Raw genomic sequence first — 21,017 nt, 5'->3', positions numbered from 1 at the left:
CAACGACCAAGGTGGTGGTGGTGAAGGTTGGCTGGACATAGATTCCTACTTCATGTCTAATATAAATTTGATACCAGATATTTGAAAATTTCAAAAGTGGGAAAAAATCAAGAATGTCTTAGGAAAAAAATGTTGAAAAATATTTATATATGCTCTGGTTGAAGACGCTTAAGTTCTTGCTATACAGATTATGGCATATAAAAACTATAAAGGAACATTTGTTAAAATAAATGAGAAATACTGAAAATTTATATGGCATAAATCACATATTAAAATTAAAATATCCAAACTCCAGAAATGTATGCAATAAATAATTAAAAGGTGGGAGTAAGTGTCCTTATAATATAGAACTCTTTCAAATAAATACAAAAAGGATAATACTAATGGGCAAATGTGCAAAAGGCCTAGACAATTCTATCTGTATGTCTATGTTCTCTTGTTATATTAGCAGAGTTATCTCATGGCCAATATAATCTTTTTATCTTCATTTGAGATTCTATGTCTTGCTTGCATCTATATCTCTCTAATATTTCCAAAAACTGAACCAATCTATGTCAAATTGGAAGCTTCCTTTTGATATTTAGACCCTCTACTCCAAGGATAACCTTTTCTACAAGGAAACATAAGGGGAAAAATCCATCTGACATTAACATTCATCCATTGTGATTGAAAAACAGAATTGTTCACATACATTTCACTTGCTCCCAGTTAACAGCCAAGTATAGCAACATTATAAAATATAATCCCCACTTTGCAGGTGGGGAAATTGATGCTGATATTTACAAATTGGGAAAATATAAGCAACCTTGGAAAGGAGACAAAGAAATCAGAGTCCATTGGCTTAAAATGGGGGTACCATTTTAAGTCAAGTCAAAAGTCTCTCCTTTTTGAAAACTTCTCTCTATTCTATATCTCATATACCCCTACTATCACCTTTCTTCCCATTTCCTTTACAGCTAAATTTCTTACACAGTATTATCTGGACTTCTTGCAATTTTCTTACCTCCAACTTATCCTACCACATCCCAGTTCTAGCATCTGCCTTTATTATTCTACTGAAATGGCCAATATCTCCAGTGATTTTATGATTTCTATATCCAAGAGATATTTTGTTTCTCATCCTCATTTGCCCTCTTGACAATTTTTGGCACTGTTGACCACATCCTTCCCCTTGAACTACTCCATTTAGCTCCCTTTCCACAATATCCTTCTTAACTTCTTCCTGGTTCAGTGGCAACTTGTAGGCATATGTTCTTCTATGTAGCATTTAAATTTTTGAGTTCCTTGAGGTATTTATTCAGTACCCTCTTTTCCTCCAATTATGCTTGTTCCAAAGCCATCTCATCTTCAGTTATGGTTTAATTATTGCTATACTATGCCTCACATTTTATATTTTTAGCCATTTGGGCAACAGATCTTTACAACGAAGTTTCTACTTAGCATCTTCAAGGGAAGGATCAAAGTCCCTGTAAAATCAATATGTACATGACTTAAAATACATTTCCCCCCAGTTTGTCCTCTGTCTTGGCCAGCAGTGCCATCATCCCTTTAGCATTGCAATTCTGAAAGTCAATATCATCATTGACATCCCTTATAATCAGTCCACTACTAAGTTTTTTTGCCTCCATTCTAGTCCAAGACATTCTTTGGTTACATTGCAACAAGCATGATTATTTATTTATTTTATTATTTTTGAGATGCAGTCTCACTCTCTCACCCAGGCTAGAGTGCATTGGTGCAATCTCGGCTCACTGCAGCCTCTGCCTCCTGGGTTCAAGCAGGTCTCCTGCCTCAGCTTTCTGAGTAGCTGAGACAACAAGTGTGTGCCACCACACCGAGCTAATTTTTGTATTTTTAGTAAAGATGGGGTTTCACCATGTTGACCAGGCTGGTCTCAAACTCCTGACCTCAAGTGATCCACCTGCCTCAGCTTCCCAAAATGCTGGAATTACAGATATGAGTCACTGCACATGGCCACAAGTGTGATATTTTTAATAGGTAAACCTGACCATGTCACATGCCTGTTAAAAAATGTTTCAATAGTTTTTCACTGGTGTTAGAAAAAAGACTCACTTGACTTAAATTGCCTGACACTTATTAACTCTGTGGCTTTGGTTAAGGTATGAAACATTTCTATACTTCTATTTTCTCATCTATAAAATGGGCACAATAATATAAATCTGATAGGAATGACGTGAATATTAAAGGAATCCATACTGACAAGCCAACTTTTATTCCCTAGTTAATTCACTCCCCACTTCTCTTTAACTATTGTACACCCTTTCTTCTTTCCCTAAATCTCTAAATCTTCTCTTCATCACTCTCATCTGACCATCTTGCTTTTCTATTTCACTGGGAAAAAATAAACCATTATAGGAACTCTCACTTTCTCTCATTATGACATCTACCTTACAATGTGTGCCCATATAGACTCATTCCTTCCTGTTTTTATGCATGCACTGTTCACGCTTCTAGGGTCTATTTCCCATTAATATGCAGGATTCTATTCCTTCCTGTCTCCTCAATGTCATCACTCCAGCAATTGTTCCCCATCTCTACTGTATCATCTCATTATATATATATATATAAAATATCATTTTTTCTATCCTCTGAAAAATATTTATTCTTTTACATCACTCTGCTTTCAGTTACCACCCATTCTTGGATTCTAACAGTAAAATTTCTAACATAAATAAATAAATAAATAAATAAAATAAATAAAAAGTCTACAGTTTGTTTCCAGTTCCTTTCTCCTTATTTGTTCTTCAGATTAGTCCTGTTAGACTTTTTACCCTTTGCTCAACAAGGCAACGTTACAAATTATCTGTACCTTGCTTAATTCAGTGATCAATTTTGAATCCTCACTCACTTGATCCTTTAGCAGCATTGGACACAGTCGATTATCCTAATTTTTTAAAAGGAATTGAGTCCCTGGTGCACCATGGATTTCCTCCATACTTATTCACTGCATCTTCTTAGTCTCCTTTGTTGGTCCTCTTTCTCTGCCCAGGGTGTAAACGCTAAAGATTCCCATGGCTTCATTCTTGAGAATTTCCTCTTCTCTATATACTCATGAGGTGGTTCCTCATTCAATCTTTTGGTCTTCAATGTTATCTATAATATGATGGCTGCCAAATTTATTTGTCTAACCTGATCTTTTCTGAATTTCAGACTCATAGAAGGAACTCTCTTTTCAACATCTTCACTTGAAAGACTAATGGATTTCTCAAGCATAAGTACAAAGCCGGATTCTTGCTCTCCCCCTCCAAATCTGGTGTTTCCATAGTCTTTCCTATCTTAGGATATTGCAACTCTATTCTTTCAGTTACTCAGGTGTCATCTTTGATTCGTCTCTTTTCTTCACTCTTTGCATCCCATCCTTTAGCAAATCCAGTTGCCACTATCCTGAAAAGGCATCAAGGCCCTGACCATATCTTACCACATTTACTGCTACTTAAACTGATTCTTGGATAATCTAGACATTATCATCTCTAGCTTAGTTTATTGAAGCTAAACTCTTAATTAGTCTTACTGTTTTTCTCTTGGTCCCTCACAACGTATTATCCACCAATCACCTAGAATGGTCTTATTAACATGCATCACTTTATGCGATTCCTTCTGTCCAAATTTTTCAATAACTTCCATTTTCAGAGTATTAGGCAAAGTTCTGATAGCCTCCAGGATCTACATGGTCTAGCCTTATGTTCTCTGGCTTCATATCTTACTACTGTCCCCCTCCCTCACCCTGAGCCTATTGCCAAGTATCTTTGGCATCTGTTGAACATGCCAAACACATTCTGTTTCAAGGGTCTTTGCTCAGTGTTCCTTCTTCCTGGAATGTAACCCTCTCAGTCACATATCTATCCTTTCCTCTCCTTTCAGGTCTCTATTAAAATGCATCATTCTGCGAATCTTCTCTAAGCACCCTATGCAAAATAGACCTGACACTCCGGCCCTGGCAACTCTAAGCCCTTTTGTGCCTTGTATTAGTCACCATCTAAAATGCTATACATTTACTTGTTTGTTTACTTATTTTTCATAGCCAGACTCCTCTCCTTAAAATGTAGCTCTGTGAGAATAAAAATTGGGTCTGTTTTGTTTACCACCGTATGTTTATTGCCTAGAACAGTAGATTGGCAATAGATTTTTATTGAATGAATGTATAATATACATTTTCAAAGTTGGAAAGGTACCTGGTACATAGCAAACACCCAATAAAAGTAAACTATGGGCCTTCTCCTCTCAGAACTCCCCTCTCTCTCACTGGAGAGCGAGAGCTGTATTCCTTTCTCTTTCTCTTGCCTATTAAAACTCTACTTCAAAAATAAAGAGAGTAAACTATGATTATTTTAGATTCTAATGATGTGGAGGTGTAGAGTACAGTAAATAAAAGTACACACTAAGAACCACACCACCTGGGTTCAATTTCCAGCACTTACACTTCCTACCTGTAAACCCTGGGCAATATCTGATCTCTCTCTGCTTCAGTATTCTTTTATCTCCCGAAATGAGAATAGCAATGTTACCTAACTTGTAGCAATTGTTGTGAGGATTCAATGAAGTGATTTATGTAAATCACTGAAAACAATGCCTCCCATATGTCAATAGATAGATAAGTGTTGATTTTCTAAGAGCTATATAAATGTCGATTTTTGGAATTATTACTTTTATTGGTCCAATTGTATCTGCTACTATTTTTTTCTCTCTTCTGCTCTCTGAGCTCCAGGTTTTCTGGCTTCCCCTCTTTATTCCAATATGCAATGCTTTCTCCCATTAAAGGGCTTCTAGACACATTTACTTTTTTATCTGTAGTCCTGTCCTCTCCTCCTTGTGGCCAAATTAATTTCTCCTTTTCCAGTTCTCAGTTCAGTGTTCACTATCTCAAGAAAGTCTTCCCTAATGCCTAAGTCTAGGCCACATTTCTCTGTGAAACAAGATTCTTTTACTTCTGAAAATTTATGTTGGTGTGTCCTACACTTGTTAGTCTAAATATTTGAATATTTGTCTCCTCCAGAAAACCAAAGCTCCATAAAGTAAAAAGTGCAGTTGCTTTGCTTACTCTAGTACCACAAACCTAACAAGGTCTTGTATATAGACATTGCATTCAATATAAATTTGTTAAACGTATTACTAAATTAATTTGCAAAATAATTATTTTCTGATTAGATCCTTACATATTTTCTTTCCAGAAATTTTGAACCTGTCCTTGAAACAGCTTTAACCCAAATTATCATCTTTACTAGTAGAATTTCTAAGACTCTTTCAGGTCAATAGAAGAGACAGTTGAGGGCCAACGGGCCTACCAAGTGTATCTGACCCTTCACCAAACAAACACTCATTCATGCATCAAGTGGAAATTGTCAGCTTTATTCAGTGACCATTGAAAAGAACATTTTATGTTGGGTGATGGGAAATATGTTGAACTTGCCTCTATTAGAGTTAAGATTGTGGAAAATGAAATAAGTCAATTTTTAAAATACCAGTCATGGAATCTTAGTTATTTATAGTGTCATATTAAAAGATAAGGTTTTAAGGCATTTGTCTGATGTCTTTCAGCAACTTATGGTCAAGCCAACTTTCTAGTGTATCTGAAATATTACATATGACATTATCTATGATTACCCCAGGTGAAACAACCAAGAACTTTAAGGAAATTCACAGAAAAGTTTTTGTAATTTATTCAAACAACATAATAAGTGGAAAGCAGAGATGAAAAGAAAATTTCTGCCTAGCGCTGTGTTGTTTTTATTATACAGTGAGGCCTTTCTTTTTTGATCTGGGAGAGGGGAAGCTTTATTCCTTCTCACAATCACACTATGATCAATTTTTCCAACTTGAGGAATATGATCCCTCAATTCTAAACTCTACCAGGTCATTGGTATGGGATAGGAAAAAAAAATGAAGATTTTATAACTAGCCCATAATGGATTCTCATCTCAGGTCACAGCTTTCTATATTTAAATTAATGATATTATTAAAGTATACCTTTAACAAAATGAACCCTGAAGCATTTCAATATCAAAGGAACTCTGTAGAGTCCAAATGCCAAACGAAGGCAGATTTTAGAGAGGATTAAACAAATATGAGAACGCGCTGTTCTCTTCTTAATTCTCTGCTGTAAATTAGTGAAGCAACCTCTCACAGCAGGTGCTCTGATTGAGTCCCATCTAGGTTTCCTTGAGGAGTTTTGTTTTGTTTTGTTTAGCCTGTAGATTCTTCCATTCATTCCTTATTGCCCCTGGCATCAGCTCTTTAGAAAACAGTCAACCAGGAGTACTTGTCTTGGAGGCCTCACAGCTCTGCACACAACTTGCCTTTTTCTCCTTTTGATTGCTCTCACAACCCAGAGACTCCTTCAGGCTTACCCTAAGTCTCCTTCTCTCTCTAGTGCCCTCATTCCCATTCCCACTCCCACTCCCAGCTAGCAACTTGGAGAGCAATCTCATCAACCTTCTTCAGGACTTAAAAGAGTGAATTCACAATAATGGAGGCCTGGGAAGAATGGCAGTTGATAAAGAATATATTCTGTGTCAGAAATGGAAAGGTGCCCACTTTGTGGACCCAAAATGCTTACCCTTGTGCCACCTTTGTAAAAAGAAACATGAAGGAAAGCTGCAATACATTCAAGTGAATGGAGAGACTGAAGAGAATTAATAAAAGTATCTTATTTAAATTATAATTGTAACAGCAAAAAAAAAAAAAAAAGGTTCATATAGAATTACTGGAACAAAAATCAGCATTTTCTATTTGACTTTACAATAAATATCATAAAGTACTCCAAAGACATGTTATTCCAGGAGAATTTGTAATTTTCTTCATAGATTCAGAAGCTCTTTTCAGCTCAGTAATTATGTTTAAGCATTCTGAAAAGAATACCAGTTTCTAAATCAGAAGCCCTGTATTCTTCTCTAACTAATTCAGCAAACTTCAGCAAGTCACTTATTTCTGGGGGCCCCTGCACCTTATTTATAAATTGGGATAGTTATGCTTGATCCCGTAGATTGTTTTAACAACAAAATGCTATGTTTCCATCACTCTGTTGTTCAAATGTTTGCATCTCTTTACTGATACTTTGTCTTCTCTTAGACCTTCTTCATTGTAAGTATAGATTTTAACTTATCATAATAATAAAAAACTGGGGTCATTTTATCACTATCATATTTTCCATTTCCAACCACAAAGTTATTAATTTATATAGTAATCTTCAAATAATAAATGCAACAAGAATAAAAACATTTGACTCACTCTGCTGCCCAAAGGGACAAGGTTATTCCTGGGGAGTGGCAGGCCCAGAGTAAACAGAGTGTATAACAATTTTACCTCTTAATTATGGTAATCGTATTATTTAGCTAGCGACATTGAACAAACTACTTGATATTTCCATTAATGATCTTGTTTAATTTACACAGTGATCCTAGCATTCTATACAGGATCACTGTATACATTAAACAAGATAATTAATGAATAGTGCATAACACATGTATAACTCTCAATTTTGTGAAAAGATTGATGTTTTTCTCACTTTCCATCTGACTCTTTCATAACAGCTTTAAGAATTTCCCTAAATTCAGTAAGGTCAAAATAGTTTTAATAACACAGGCTTAAAGCCAAGTGGTGACATGGTATAGAAGGCAGTATAATTAGAATTTTTTCTCCTGTTGAATAACTGGGCCCAAGGTGATGGCATTCATGCTTCTATTCATAAGTTTCATATTCTTCCAAAACTCAGTCACAGCTTCGCCTCACTCCTCAATCCTCCAGTGGCTCTTCCTTCTTCTCTAATAGCTAATTACCTTGCTTCCAATTTACTGAAACAAAGAGACAATCAGAAAAGCATTTCTACAAACCCCCACTACCACATCTACCCACCTGTCTGTGCCCAGATCCTCTGTCTTACAGTTACTGAGAATGAATGAGTCATGCTTCTATCAAAGGCTGATACATCCACTTCTGCATTAGACTCTCACTCTTCTTCCCTATGGAAGGACATTAGGGCAATATGAAGGGGAAAATCTTGGGACCCCAAAATACCAAGCTAAGGGAAAAGTCAAACTGGGAACTGCTCTGGACAAACCTGCCTTCCATTCTATTCAAAGTTATCCCTCTGCTCATTGACATAGATGCCTATTCTGATTGCCTCCTTTGAAAAGGCTTACCAGAAACTCAAAGAATTCATACATTTGTCTCTTACCTACCTGTGACCTGGAAGCCCCCTCCCTGCTTCGAGCTGTCCCTGCCTTTCTGGATGGAACCAATGTACTTCTTACATATATTGATTGATGTCTCACGTCTCCCTAAAATGTATAAAACCAACCTGTGCCCCAACCACCTTGGGCACATGTCTGCAGGACCTCCTGAGGCTGTGTCGTGAGTGCGTGCCCTTAACTTTGGCAAATAAACCTCCTGAAAACAATCGAGACTTGTCTAGTCATTTTTCTCAATTGGCAGCTGCAACTCACCCCTTCTTGCATCCTTTACCCACTTTGTCCTGGAGCATTTCCATGAGCATATAAACAAGTCGCAATTTCCTTCATCTTTAAAAACTTACAGTAACTCTCTTGATCTCACATCTCCATCCAGCTACCTACAGTTTTCTGATCTCTTTATAACAAAATCCCCTCCAAGAGTTATCTATAATCATTGTCACTAGTTCTTTTCATCATTTTCTCTTTAGGCCACCCCACAGGTTTTTGCCCTCATTACTCTGCTGAAACTACTTATCAAGGTCACCAAGAATCCCCAGATTTTACATTCAGTGGGCTGTTCTCAGCAGTCCTGACTTCATTTGACCTCTCATTCAAGTTTGATTTGTTATTGATCATCTGCTGTTTGGATACACTTTCTTCATATGACTTTCAGCTCAGATTTTCCTTCTCATTAGCTGCTCACTTTCTCCCCAGGCTCCAGACACTTAAACTGGAAGTGTCTGGAGAAGAGCCCCTGGGAAGAGCCCCAAAGCTCACTCCTTTTGCTTATTCTCCTTTCCGTCTACACTTATTCTTTTGGAGAATCTCAATAAATTGCATGTCTTTAAAACTATAGCTGGGTGGTTGATTGTCAAATTCACAGAACCCAGAAATATTTCCTTGACTTCAATTATCTATTTATCATCTCTTCATTTTGGTCTCTAGTAGGCATTTCAGATTTAATATATACAAAAACCAATGTCGTGATCTTCATCCTCCAAGTTCTTTCTCCATTTGTCTTTCTCACCTCAGGTAAATGGCAATGCTGTCAATAAACCTACTCAAACCAAAGATGCTGAAGTCACCATTGACACCTTGCTTCCTCTCACACCTCATAATCTGTCAGGAAATCCTGTGGTCTCATCCTTCAGAATATACTCCAAATCTAACCACTTCTCATCTGCACTACCCCCACTCAGCTAATCCATAATCATCTCTCACTAGGATTTCTCCAGTAGCCTCTTTATTGGCAGTGTCATCACTTTTGTCCTTGCTTCTCTCCCATAATTCCTTTTAAAATGGACACAATACTATACCATTCTTTGTTGAAAATCCTCCAGTAGCTTCCCACCGCAATGTCAGTAGGTGAGTCGAAGCTAAATTCTTTGCAATGATCTCCAAGTCCCCACTTGCTTTGGGGCCTTGCTGTTCATGGACCTTATCCCTTACCCACCCCCTGCTCACCTTCTCTGCCCTTCTTGCTGTGTGTAACATGCTGTGTTCTTGCTGTCGAATGCTAGCATGTTGTCATCCCAGGGCTCCTTCCTCCTGGCTCTATCCCTTACCTCTTTTAGTCCTTTCTTTACATGTCACCTTTGCAGTATGACCTTCCCACTTTTCAGAAAATATCAGCACTTTCCACTCTACTTTAGATTTCATTCCCCCAACACACATGCATCTAAACATGCATCCCTCTCCCCACTTGGTGTCTCATCATAGCAGTTATTAGCACCTGCTTGATGAAGACTTTATTTGTGTATTTCTTCATCTATCCCACTGTACTACAATACAACATAGAATTTCATTTGTTGTTCTGTGCTACACCCTTAATGTCTAGTATAGTTCCTCACATATAGTAGCCTCTCAATAAATACTTTTAGTGTAACTTGACCATTTTAAGGATATTGTCCTTATATTACATTTTCTTGCATTTCTTACAATAGCTTACATTCTCTTTCCAAGAACTGAGTATTATTAATAAATAACCAAGACTCCAGATTCTTCTGCCTTTCTGAAGAAAATTTCCTACTCTCATCAATGCTCAAGTATAAGGAGACATAGGTTATCATGCCCAGTCACTGTTTGTTTGGAAAATGTTTTAAAATCATCAACTAAGAAAAAGTAGAGATGTTACTTTTGGCCAACGATCACTTGGTTGGTTGGTCTGCTCAGTTCTTAATGTTCCTGCTCCTTTTATGGCATGTCTGTGTGAATTCTCCCATGCAGCTGTCTTTGCTTTCATCTTCCTACAGATTGTGCTGAAAGATAGTTTTCAAGGTTGACTGAACAGAACTCCAAGGGCACCTGTAAAGGCTTTTGCAGCCTAATCATATTTTTGATTCCATGTCCCCTTTCTTCTCCAATTTGACAATATGATAAATTATCCTCCGGCATGAAGGGCTCCCTGTCCCATGCCCATCACTTTCCCCAAACCCACACATGTAATATCACATTCTCCAGGAAACATCTGTTACCCCTCCCTGTCTCCTAATACTCTGCCTCCCTCTGCTCTACAGTCTCCCTGTTGGTGTTTGAGAGTCTTGAGTGAGTCTTCAATCTTTTCTTTCCTCATTATGGTGGACTAGTTGTAGTGAGGTGTGAGGTATTCAGTTAGTTTGTTTGTTTAGACCTTAATAAAGTGATAAATCTTAATTTGTAAGTCCTCTGCCTATTCCTGCTTTTCAACATTTGCAATGCCAGGAATCATAGGTCACATTCTCATATTTTTTTCTATAATATGTGTAGGCTCTTTGAAGACAGAAACCATGGCTAACATTCATGTGTCTTCTGCAGGGTGTGAAAACACCAGACTGTGCACATTGTTGGGACTCAGTAATTAGTAGTTTAAGAAGTTAATTGATTTATCATAACTTTATTGCCACACTCAGTTTATAGAATAGATGATAAATATTATGGGTTTGATATGACTAAAAAAACAATTACCACTGTAACCTTTATTTTCCTAAGAATATATACTGCTCTGGGTCTCTACAGTTAGCCCAAGGCTGCTGAAAACCTCCAGAGTTATCCGGGATCAAGAGCTATTCATAATCCATGGAACACCAGAGCCAAGGCCATAGTGATAGTTGTAACTACCTAAATATCCATAATCGCTTTGTTCTGTTTTGTTTTGTTGTCTTGAAAGGAGAAATGAATGTGATAGCATCTCTACAGTCTGCTCATTCAAATTCTGTAAGATCACTTTCACCCACAGTTGTTCCTTTGGGCACAGCTTGATCTCTGTGTGCCTGTACCAGCAGGTTTCCATTAATCAAGGGTCAGAGGCTGAGTGTCGCCCTCAAATTTGTGCCAGAAGCTCCCTGCTGCTAAGATTGTCCCCTGGGAAGAGAAAGTGAAGGAGTGTATTTGGCACCCAGAATGCCCTCCTTTGGTTGGAAAGCGTGCACTTGAGGCAGGTTTGAAATTAACCCCTCTAGCTAACCATGAAATATAACTGATATCCTGAGTGTTCCCTTTGTCAGTCTCAATCATTTTCACAATATATGTTAGTTATTGTTTAGCCATTTTACTAATGAGAAAACTGAGACTCAAGAGAAAAATTCACCCGCTCTAGGAAAACCAGCAAATGGGGGAGCTTTGTCCTAGCCCAAGTCTCTTAGACAATTAATTTACTGGGTTTCCACTATTCTAACTCTCACTTCTGTGCATCGCAGAGAAACCCTTTATCAATGATAGTCTTTAGAAAAACGTTTTTGCTTCTCAAGGCAACCACCACCTGCACAAGGTTTAAAATTAAGGAAACCAGTCTCTTCCATTTTCAAATTCTAACCGCAAATGATGCAAAGGTCAAGGGCATATTTGGAGCCTCTGCCTTCCTCTGTGCCTTGTTGCTGGTGCTGCTGTCTGCTCATGCCAGTGGTTATCCTCAGAAATCTAAGAATTTTTGAATTTTCTTTCATCAAATTTCTTCCTTAATAAATCATGCTTATGTATCCCTAATTATTAAGGAGAAATCACAAAAAAACTATTCTCACTCTCTCCCTATGAAGTCAGGAGGTAGGTTTTTGTTTTCTTTGTTCTCTTTTGTTTCTTTTGCTTTACTTTGTTTGTTGTTATGGTTTAAGGCCCTCCAGCATTGACTTCCACCAAAATCCTTGCTGGACTTTCTCTGTTGCTTCGCCTGAGTAATACTTGCTTGTAGCAATTGAATAGTCTTCTAAGAAGATTAAAAAAAAAAAAAAAAAAAAAAAAAAAAAAAAAGACAGTTGCTGTGGCTCACGCCTGTAATCCCTGCACTCTGGGAGGCCGAGGTGGGTGAATCACAAGGTCAAGAGAGTGAGACCATCCTGGCCAGCATAGTGAAACCCGGTCTCTACTAAAAATACAAAAATTAGCAGGGCATGGTGGTGCGTGCCCCTAGTCCCAGTTACTCGAGAGGCTGAGGCAGGAGAATCACTTGAATCCGAAAGGTGAAGGTTGCAGTGAGCGGAGATCGCGCCACTGCACTTGCGACAGAGAGAGACTCCGTCTCAAAAAAAAAAAAAAGAAAGAAAGAAAGAAAGAAAAGATTAAAGAAAAAGTTAGATGTTAATGGGAAGATGACTTTTGCCCACAAGTACTCTCTAGTACAGTATTGTTATGAATTGAAATGAAAATGCTTGAAAACAATATAGATATTGTTTTATCTATGCACATATAAACTCTGACACATTCCTGGAACTGGGAGCTCAATGGAGATGTGTTTAGCAATGGAATCGGTTAATGGTTTGGGGAAGAGGAGATGGATCATGAAGAATTCAGTTTGCTAGGGTAAAAAGATAATTCATCCTGATGGCAATAGCTGCTAAAGATTTTAAATACAGACATAAAATTTTTCAACCTTTTTTTTTTTTTGGAATGATAAGGATATCTGGAATAATGGATTAGAATGGGGAAAGAAGAAAATGGTTGTTATTGTGCCTGATGTCATCTTAATTTAGATTTTTCTCCCACTGATATATTTTATTTTTATCCTTCAGGCTCAGAGATTTTATTCCTGGAGTTTTCTTTTGCTGGAGAAAGGGTACCCAAACTGTATTTAACATAGATATTAAATGTGATGATTTTCAAGGCATTTTGGAAGATTTTCTCAGTGATTTGGAAAACTGCTGCATGATTTTCTCCAAAATTAAGAAACAAAATGACAGGCATTGCATTTCTTAAGCCAGGGGAAAGGATGCTGCAATATATAGAACACAAGTTTTATAAATAAAGTTTTATTGAAACATAGCCGTGTCTACTTGTCTGTGGCTGCTTTCATGATACAATGGCAACGTTGTTGCAAGAGAAACATATGGCCTGTGAGCTATAAAATATGTACATACTATCTGGCCTTTACAGAAAATATATATCAACCTCTGGCTTCAGCAAATTTTTTTTATGTTAGTGTTATTTTGCATTTTTGTAAGCATTTTAAATTTGGGGAGATATTTGACCAACTCAAGAGAAAATTTTTCAATAGTGTTTATTTAGGGCGACCAGATTCTGGGCCAGGTTTTGGCCCACCAAGAAAAGAGTAATGCTAAGTAGATTAAACTCCAAGGAAATAAACATGGAGCATAAACAAATCATATTCCTTCTAAAACAGATTTTCTACCAATTATACAACTGCAGTTAAAACTCACTATTATATTACAAGAAGGTAGGTGGAGAGAAGGAGGAATCATTTTCTTAAGGACGTACTTCCGGCTCAAAGTATCTGTTGTCCCCAGAGGTTTACTGCATTACATTTTACTATCAAGAGCTCTTAAGAACTGAAATGGAAATTTGAAGAAAGAAGGTGTATAGAAGGCCTCTCAAATAGTAAAAGTAATAGAGCGCTGCACATGTACATGCAGATACGCGCATATGCAAACACATACACACACGTAAATAGAAGAGCATTTAGAAAAGACAAAGCAAGAAACAAAGATAAAATAATTTGTTTGACCTACTGTGTAACTTAATGCTATATTTTTTTTGTTAGAAAAAGCCAAGTTTGTCTCTTAGAATATCCAACCTCATAATAAAGCTTCTGAGACTTCTTTGCCTAGACACTGGGACACCCTTCTTTGTTAAAAGTGTGTAAAGGACTGTGTCAGTATATGGGACACAGAAGAATGTAGGCCCCAAAAAGTGGACTTAAAGAAGGTGCTCATGTGCCCTGGGCTACCGGTTTAGGTCAGGGAGATAATGGTGCAGTAGAAAATCAGCAGAGCTGTGACATTACATCTGAGATTGAACAAAGACAACAACCATTTCTATTATTGATGGTTACTAATATTACCTTCCACTTGCTGAATGCTTACTGTGTCTCACACTGCTAAGCAATCTCTATTAAACCTTTCAAAGATGGTAAAACATAACCATGCTTTATCCAGGGCTTGCATATCCTATGTCCTCATCTTTAAAATGGGAGGATGGGGTGGTAATTTTATAGATAAGTAAACTAATTTTCCTTTTGAAATTCACACAGATAGTAAGTGGCAGAATAAGGATTCCTGAGTCTACGTCCTAAAAATTCAATTGTTTTTCAGGATATCACAGTAACTCTATTAAAAGTAAATAACTTTAAAAAAAAATACCAAGTATCTATTTCTTGCCAAGACTTATGATTCAAAGCAGTTAGAAGTCTTATTTAGGGAATAGGAAAATAGAGTGGGAACTGGCAATATATACTTCTGAAGAAACACGAACTTAATCGGTACTAGGAATCAATATGTGTCCTAAATATACCTTTTTCTAAAATTAGCTCTAAATCCATTAAGGTTGTTCGATATTGAAGTTCTTTTCTAGCTCTAAAATGCTCTTTTTCTAATAATGAAATCTGACTTCAACCGTATGCCCTGAGAAAAAGCACTTTATCTGAAGAGTAAAATTACCGAGAGAACATTTTAGGTCAATCAAATGAATGTTTCCTCCTAATTTACAACAAACTATTTTGATTCTCTAATTCTGTGAAGCTTTTTTTAATTTCCAATGTGAAAGTAAAACAGAAACATAAAACAATATAGTCACTTTTTTTAGGAAAAATAGTGGATTTTTTTTCATTTGTTTTCTACATGTGTACGTGCGCAGGCCTACATGTGAATGGGTTTTACCATGCAGGGAGAATTAATTCACTAGAAAACTAGTTGATCTATGGGATTTACTAGAAAAGAGAATTTTAAGAACTTTACCTGGTGCTACTTTAACCTATTTTTCTTGTTACTATAGGTTTTATGATCTTTTATATTTCTGTGGAATATGGAGAAAATGTTTTTTATGTTTGTATGGATTAGAGAGATTTTAGATATAAAAACTTTCTAAAAGTCTTTACACAATTTACACCTTCAGTATTGGAAATGATGTAATAATGAAATACATAGCATAGCAAATTATAAAAAATAACACTGACCATTTAAAACAGAGGGGTAAAAACTAAATAGAAAAATTGGATATGTGAAAAAGTATACTACAGAGACAGATTATGGTAGGAACAGAAGTAGTTCCTAAGAACTGACTGACTTTTATGATCAATAACTATATTTTGAAGTTTTGTATAATGATGAATACCTGCTTTTTTTTTTTCTATTAGGGCAGAGCTTTTGGAAAATACATTCACATTCATTTTCTATGTGGCTGTATTCTTTCTGAAATTTTTCTATGAATTGATGTGCATCGATGTCAGCATTTCCTAATGAACTTTCCTACCTTCTCTGCCATGCTTCTGTGTTGTTTTGTGAAATGAATTTTCGCAAACCCTCATGTACAGACCACAGATTTGGTGGAAAAAATACTGGTGATTGAATAGCAACACCGTTGAGTAAGTGTTTGAGATTATGATCAGCATGACTTTATGCTAATAAATATTTAAAATCTACATGAAATGGGAAAATTCCTTAAGAGATTCAAGTTGTTAAAACAAATTAAACAAGATATAGAAAATCTGAATAGATATAGCCACTAGAAAAGTGAAATTTGTAATTTTAAATCTTCCCACAATGCAAACTCAAGACCCAGATAACTTCCTTGGTGAAATTCATTCCAGCATCTTGAGAATTCTACATGGACTCTTCTAAAATTTTGAGCATGAAGGAAAATGTTCACAATTACATTATGGGATCAGAATTAACCTATTGCCAAAACCATACAAAAACATTTTTTAAAAATGGTTGGCTTAGAAAGAAAATAGTTCAAAGAAAATAATTAAAAATATAAATAAATGAAATATAGCAATATATAAATGAATAATATAACATGACCAGGTGGAGTTTATCCTAGAAATACAAGTTTGGAATAACATTCAAAAATTAACCCCCACGTTTCATCATTATGAAAGAGAAACTGATACAGGAGCTAGAAACATTATTTAGGCAGATAGGAAGGGTCAGAATTCTTGGTAAGGTTTTCCTTTTAATAAAAAGCAGCCCTCAAATAATATCTTTTTTTATTATGATTTAAGTTCTGGGGTACATGTGCAGAACATGTAGGTTTGTTTCATAAGTATACACGTGCCATGGTGGTTTGCTGCACCCATCAACCTGTCATCTACATTAGGTATTTCTCCTAATGTTATCACTCCCCCAGGCCCACACCCTGCCACAGGCCCTGGTGTATGATGCTGAGAATGATAGTTTCTAGCTTCATGCATGTCCATGTAAAAAATATAAACTCATTCTTTTTATGGCTGCATAGTATTCCATGGTGCATATGTGCCACATTTTCTTTATCCAGTCTATCACTCATGGGCATTTGGGTTGGTTCCAAGTCTTTGCTATTGTGAACAGTGCCACAGTAAACATATGTGTGCATGTGTCTTTATAGTAGAATGATTTATAATCCTTTGGGTATATACCTAGTAATGGGACTGCTGGGTCAAATGGTATTTCTAGTTCTAGATCCTTGAGGAATCGCCACAATGTCTTCCACAATGGTTGAACTAATTTACACTCCCACCAACAGTGTAAAAGCATTCCTATTTTTCTACATCCTCTCCAGCATCTGTTGTTTCCTGACTTTTAATGACAGCCATTCTAACTGACGTGAGATGGTATCTCATTGTGGTTTTGATTTGCATTTCTTTAATGACCAGTGATGATGAGCTTTTTTTCATATGTTTGTTGGCTGCATAAATGTCTTCTTTTGAGAAGTGTCTGTTTATGTCCTTTGCCCACTTTTTGATGGTGTTGTTTTTTTCTTGTAAATGTGTTTAAGTTCTTTGTAGATTTTGGATATTAGCCCTTTGTCAGATGCATAGATTGCAAAAATGTTCTCTCATTCTGTAGGTTTCCTGTTCACTCTGATGATAGTTTCTTTTGCTGTGCAGAAGCTCTTTTGTTTAATTAGATCCCATTTGTCAAGGTTGGCTTCTGTTGCCATTGCTTTTGGTGTTTCAGTCATGAAGTCTTTGCCCTTGCCTATGCCCTGAATGGTATTACCTAGGTTTTCTTCTAGGGTTTTTATGGTTTCAAGTCTTACGTTTAAATCTTTAATCCATCTTGAGTTAATTTTTGAGTAAGGTGTAAGAAAGGGATCCTGTTTCAGCTTTCTCCATATGCCTAGCCAGTTTTCCCAACACCATTTATAAAATAGGGAATCCTTTCCCCATTTCTTGTTTTTATCAGGTTTGTCAAAGATCAGATGCTTGTAGATGTGTGGTGTTATTTCTGAGGCCAAAAACCAAACCGCATCTTCTCCTCCAAATAATTTCTTTTCTAACAAAGAGCAGCCCGTAAAATCGAGCTGCAGACAAAAATAAGCAAGCTGGAATCTTGTACACGTGACTGCCAGCAACTGTGCCAATAGGAAAAGGCTACCTGGGGGCAGGCATGTTCAAAATGGAGGTTCCCTCTTCTGTTTTCTTTGTTGCCACATGTACAGTAAAAAGACAGGAAGGCTGGGCACGGTGGCTGACGCCTGTAATCCCAGCACTTTGGGAGGCTCAGGCAGGCAGGTCATCTGAGGTCAGGAGTTCGAGACCAGCCTGGCCTATGTGGTGAAACCCTGTCTCTACTAAAAATACAAAAAGTGGCTGGGCGTAGTGGCAAGCGCCTGTAATCCCAGCTACCAGGGAGGCTGAGGCAGGAGAATCAATTCAATCTGGGAGGCTGAGGTTGCAGTGAACCAAGATCACACCACCACACTCCAGCCTAGGCTAAAGCAGAGACTCCGCCAAAAAACAAACAAACAAAAAAAAAGAGGCAGGCAACATGGTAATGGCCAGGTCGAGACCCCATCTTCATCATAAAAGATTAGGGTAGGATGGTCAGCTCCTTCGCACTATGTGAATGGCACACCTGGCTCAACCAATCTTTTGGGCTCCATGCAAATCAGACACTGCCTCCTCACGCCCATCTATAAAACCCCATGCACTTCACCACAGAACCAGAAGACTCGCTCAAGAACCCCTTTCTCTCTGTAAGAGAGAGCTCTTCTCTTTCTTTCGCCTACTAAACCTCTGCTCTTAAACTCACTTCTTGTGTATCCATATCCTCGATTTCCCTGGTGTGAGACGATGGATTTTGGTATTTACCCCAGACAGCAATCCCGCTTCAAAATCAAATGACTTACTATAACAATAAAATCCTTTGTTCAAGCTCTACACCCATTGGTTATAAAAGTTCTCAGCAAACTAGAAATGGAGGAGACATTTCTTAACCTAGTAAGGTGCATCTCCATAAAACCTACAGTTAAAATCACACTTCATAGCAATGTTGCTCAGCCAGGAGTGATTCTTGCCCCTAGAGAACTTTTGAAAATGTTTGGAGACAGGTTTGCTTGTCACAGTTAGGGTGGGGGATGACGTTCCCCTTGTGTTTAGTGAGTAGAAGCCTGAAGTGTTGCAAAATATCGTATAATACACAAGACAGCTACCTGCACAATGAAGAATTATCTAGCTCCGTATGTCAGCCTCATCCATATGGATTGAGAAAGCTTGCTTTAGAGTGAGTGAGTGAGTGAGTGAATGTTTCCCCCATAAGATCAAATACAAGGATATTCATTCTCAACAATTCTACTAAATATTTTTCTAGAGTACCTAACATTGTGATACAATAAGTAAAAAAATAAAATGTGTATTCAATAGAAAGAAGGAAGTAAAAATCTCTTTATTTGCAGACAACATGATATTGTATGTAGGAAATCCTAAAGAGTCTAAAAAATGCAATTGAAACTAATAAATTAGTTCAGCAAGGTCAAAGCATCCAAAGTGCTGACATACAGATCAATGGAACAGAATAAGGAGGACAGAAACGGACTCTCATGTCTATGCTCGCTAATTATTTTTGCAAATGTATGAAGGTAATTCAATGAGGGAAGGATACTTTTTTCAATTAATGGTGCCAGAACTACTGGTTATAGGTATTGAAATGATGAACATTAAACCATATCTAACATCATGCATAAAAATTAACTGGAAATGCCCCAGAAATCTAAGTTAAGAGCTAAAACAATACAATTCCAGAAGAAAATACAGGAGAAAATCTTAGCAACCAAAGAGAAAATAAGACACAACAGGAAAAAATTATCTGGACTTCATCAAAAACTTCTTGGAAAGATAACATTAAGAAAATGAACAGGGAGAAACAATACCTGGGAATGATATTTATGTAGTGTGGTTATCTAATATATCCGGAATATATAAAGAACTGCAATCGTTCAATAATAGAACAAAGAACTCATTAAAGACATGCAAATGATTGCAACACATTTGTGCAAATCAGCATTGAAAACTGTGCTCAATGACATTAGTCATTAAGGAAATGAAAGTTAAAGTTACAATGAGATAACATTATATATACAACTGAATGACTAAAATTTGAAAAAACTGACAATACTACTGTTGTTGAAAATGTAAAGTAACTTGAATTCTCACATATGGCTGTCGGGGATGTAAAGTGACATCATTCTAGAAAACATTTTGTCAGTTTCTTATAAAGTTAAATATATATTGCCATATGGTCTAGAAATTTTACTCTTGGTATTTACTCTGAGAAATGAAAATATATGCCCACACAAAGACTTGTACACAAATGTTCATTACAGTTACATTTGTAATAGCCAAAAACTGGAAACTGCCTAACTACCCATGAACAGTTAAAAAATGATTTCTTAAAACACCATTAAAAATGATTTTTAAAAATGATTCCACTGCAATTAAACAATGTGGCAGTTTTAATATATATCCACAGGTCCTTTGTCAAATTTTTTGGGCCTTCCCTTAAATCTACACTGACCATGATCATGTACTTAAAAGCAACATAACGCAACCAAAGTGATGCTACGTAACCTCCATGATTGCGTCAGAAAAGGCCAAATGGCTTCTGCCTGGAATCCTGACCTACCAGGTAATGAGTCTGGCTATTCTGAGACCATGAAGCTGTGAGAAGACCACATAAAAGTGTTCCAGCCCAGACATGCCTTTGAGGTCTCTACCAGTAATCAGCATCAATCCTTAGGCACGTGAGTGAAATCACCCCCATTAATCTGACCCCCAAGCATTTACTCGCCCTTAGTCTGTCTGTATTCCCAGCTGAGGCCCTATGTATCATTGAGCTGTCCCTATTGTGGCCTGATGAAAGACTGACCTACGGGATCAATGAGCATGCTCAAATGATTGTTCCCTGCCACTGAGTTTGAGGTGACTAGTTATGCAGCAATAGTAACTGGAACAATAAATGAACCTGTTAAACATCACACTGAGTGAAAGATACTGGACACAAAACATGCATCCTGGATGATTCCTTTTACTTGACACCAGAAAAGACAAACTTAATTTATAGTGATAGCAGATCAGTGATTGCCTGGGACCCCGGGTGAAGTTGCACTGACAAGGAAGGGGCATAAAGGAATGGGTAACGGAAATGTTTTATA

Source organism: Piliocolobus tephrosceles, chromosome 7, assembly GCF_002776525.5.
Source record: "Piliocolobus tephrosceles isolate RC106 chromosome 7, ASM277652v3, whole genome shotgun sequence".
Lineage (NCBI taxonomy): Eukaryota > Metazoa > Chordata > Mammalia > Primates > Cercopithecidae > Piliocolobus > Piliocolobus tephrosceles.
The sequence above is the reverse complement of the archived record's forward strand: the minus strand, read 5'-3'. Positions refer to the sequence as shown.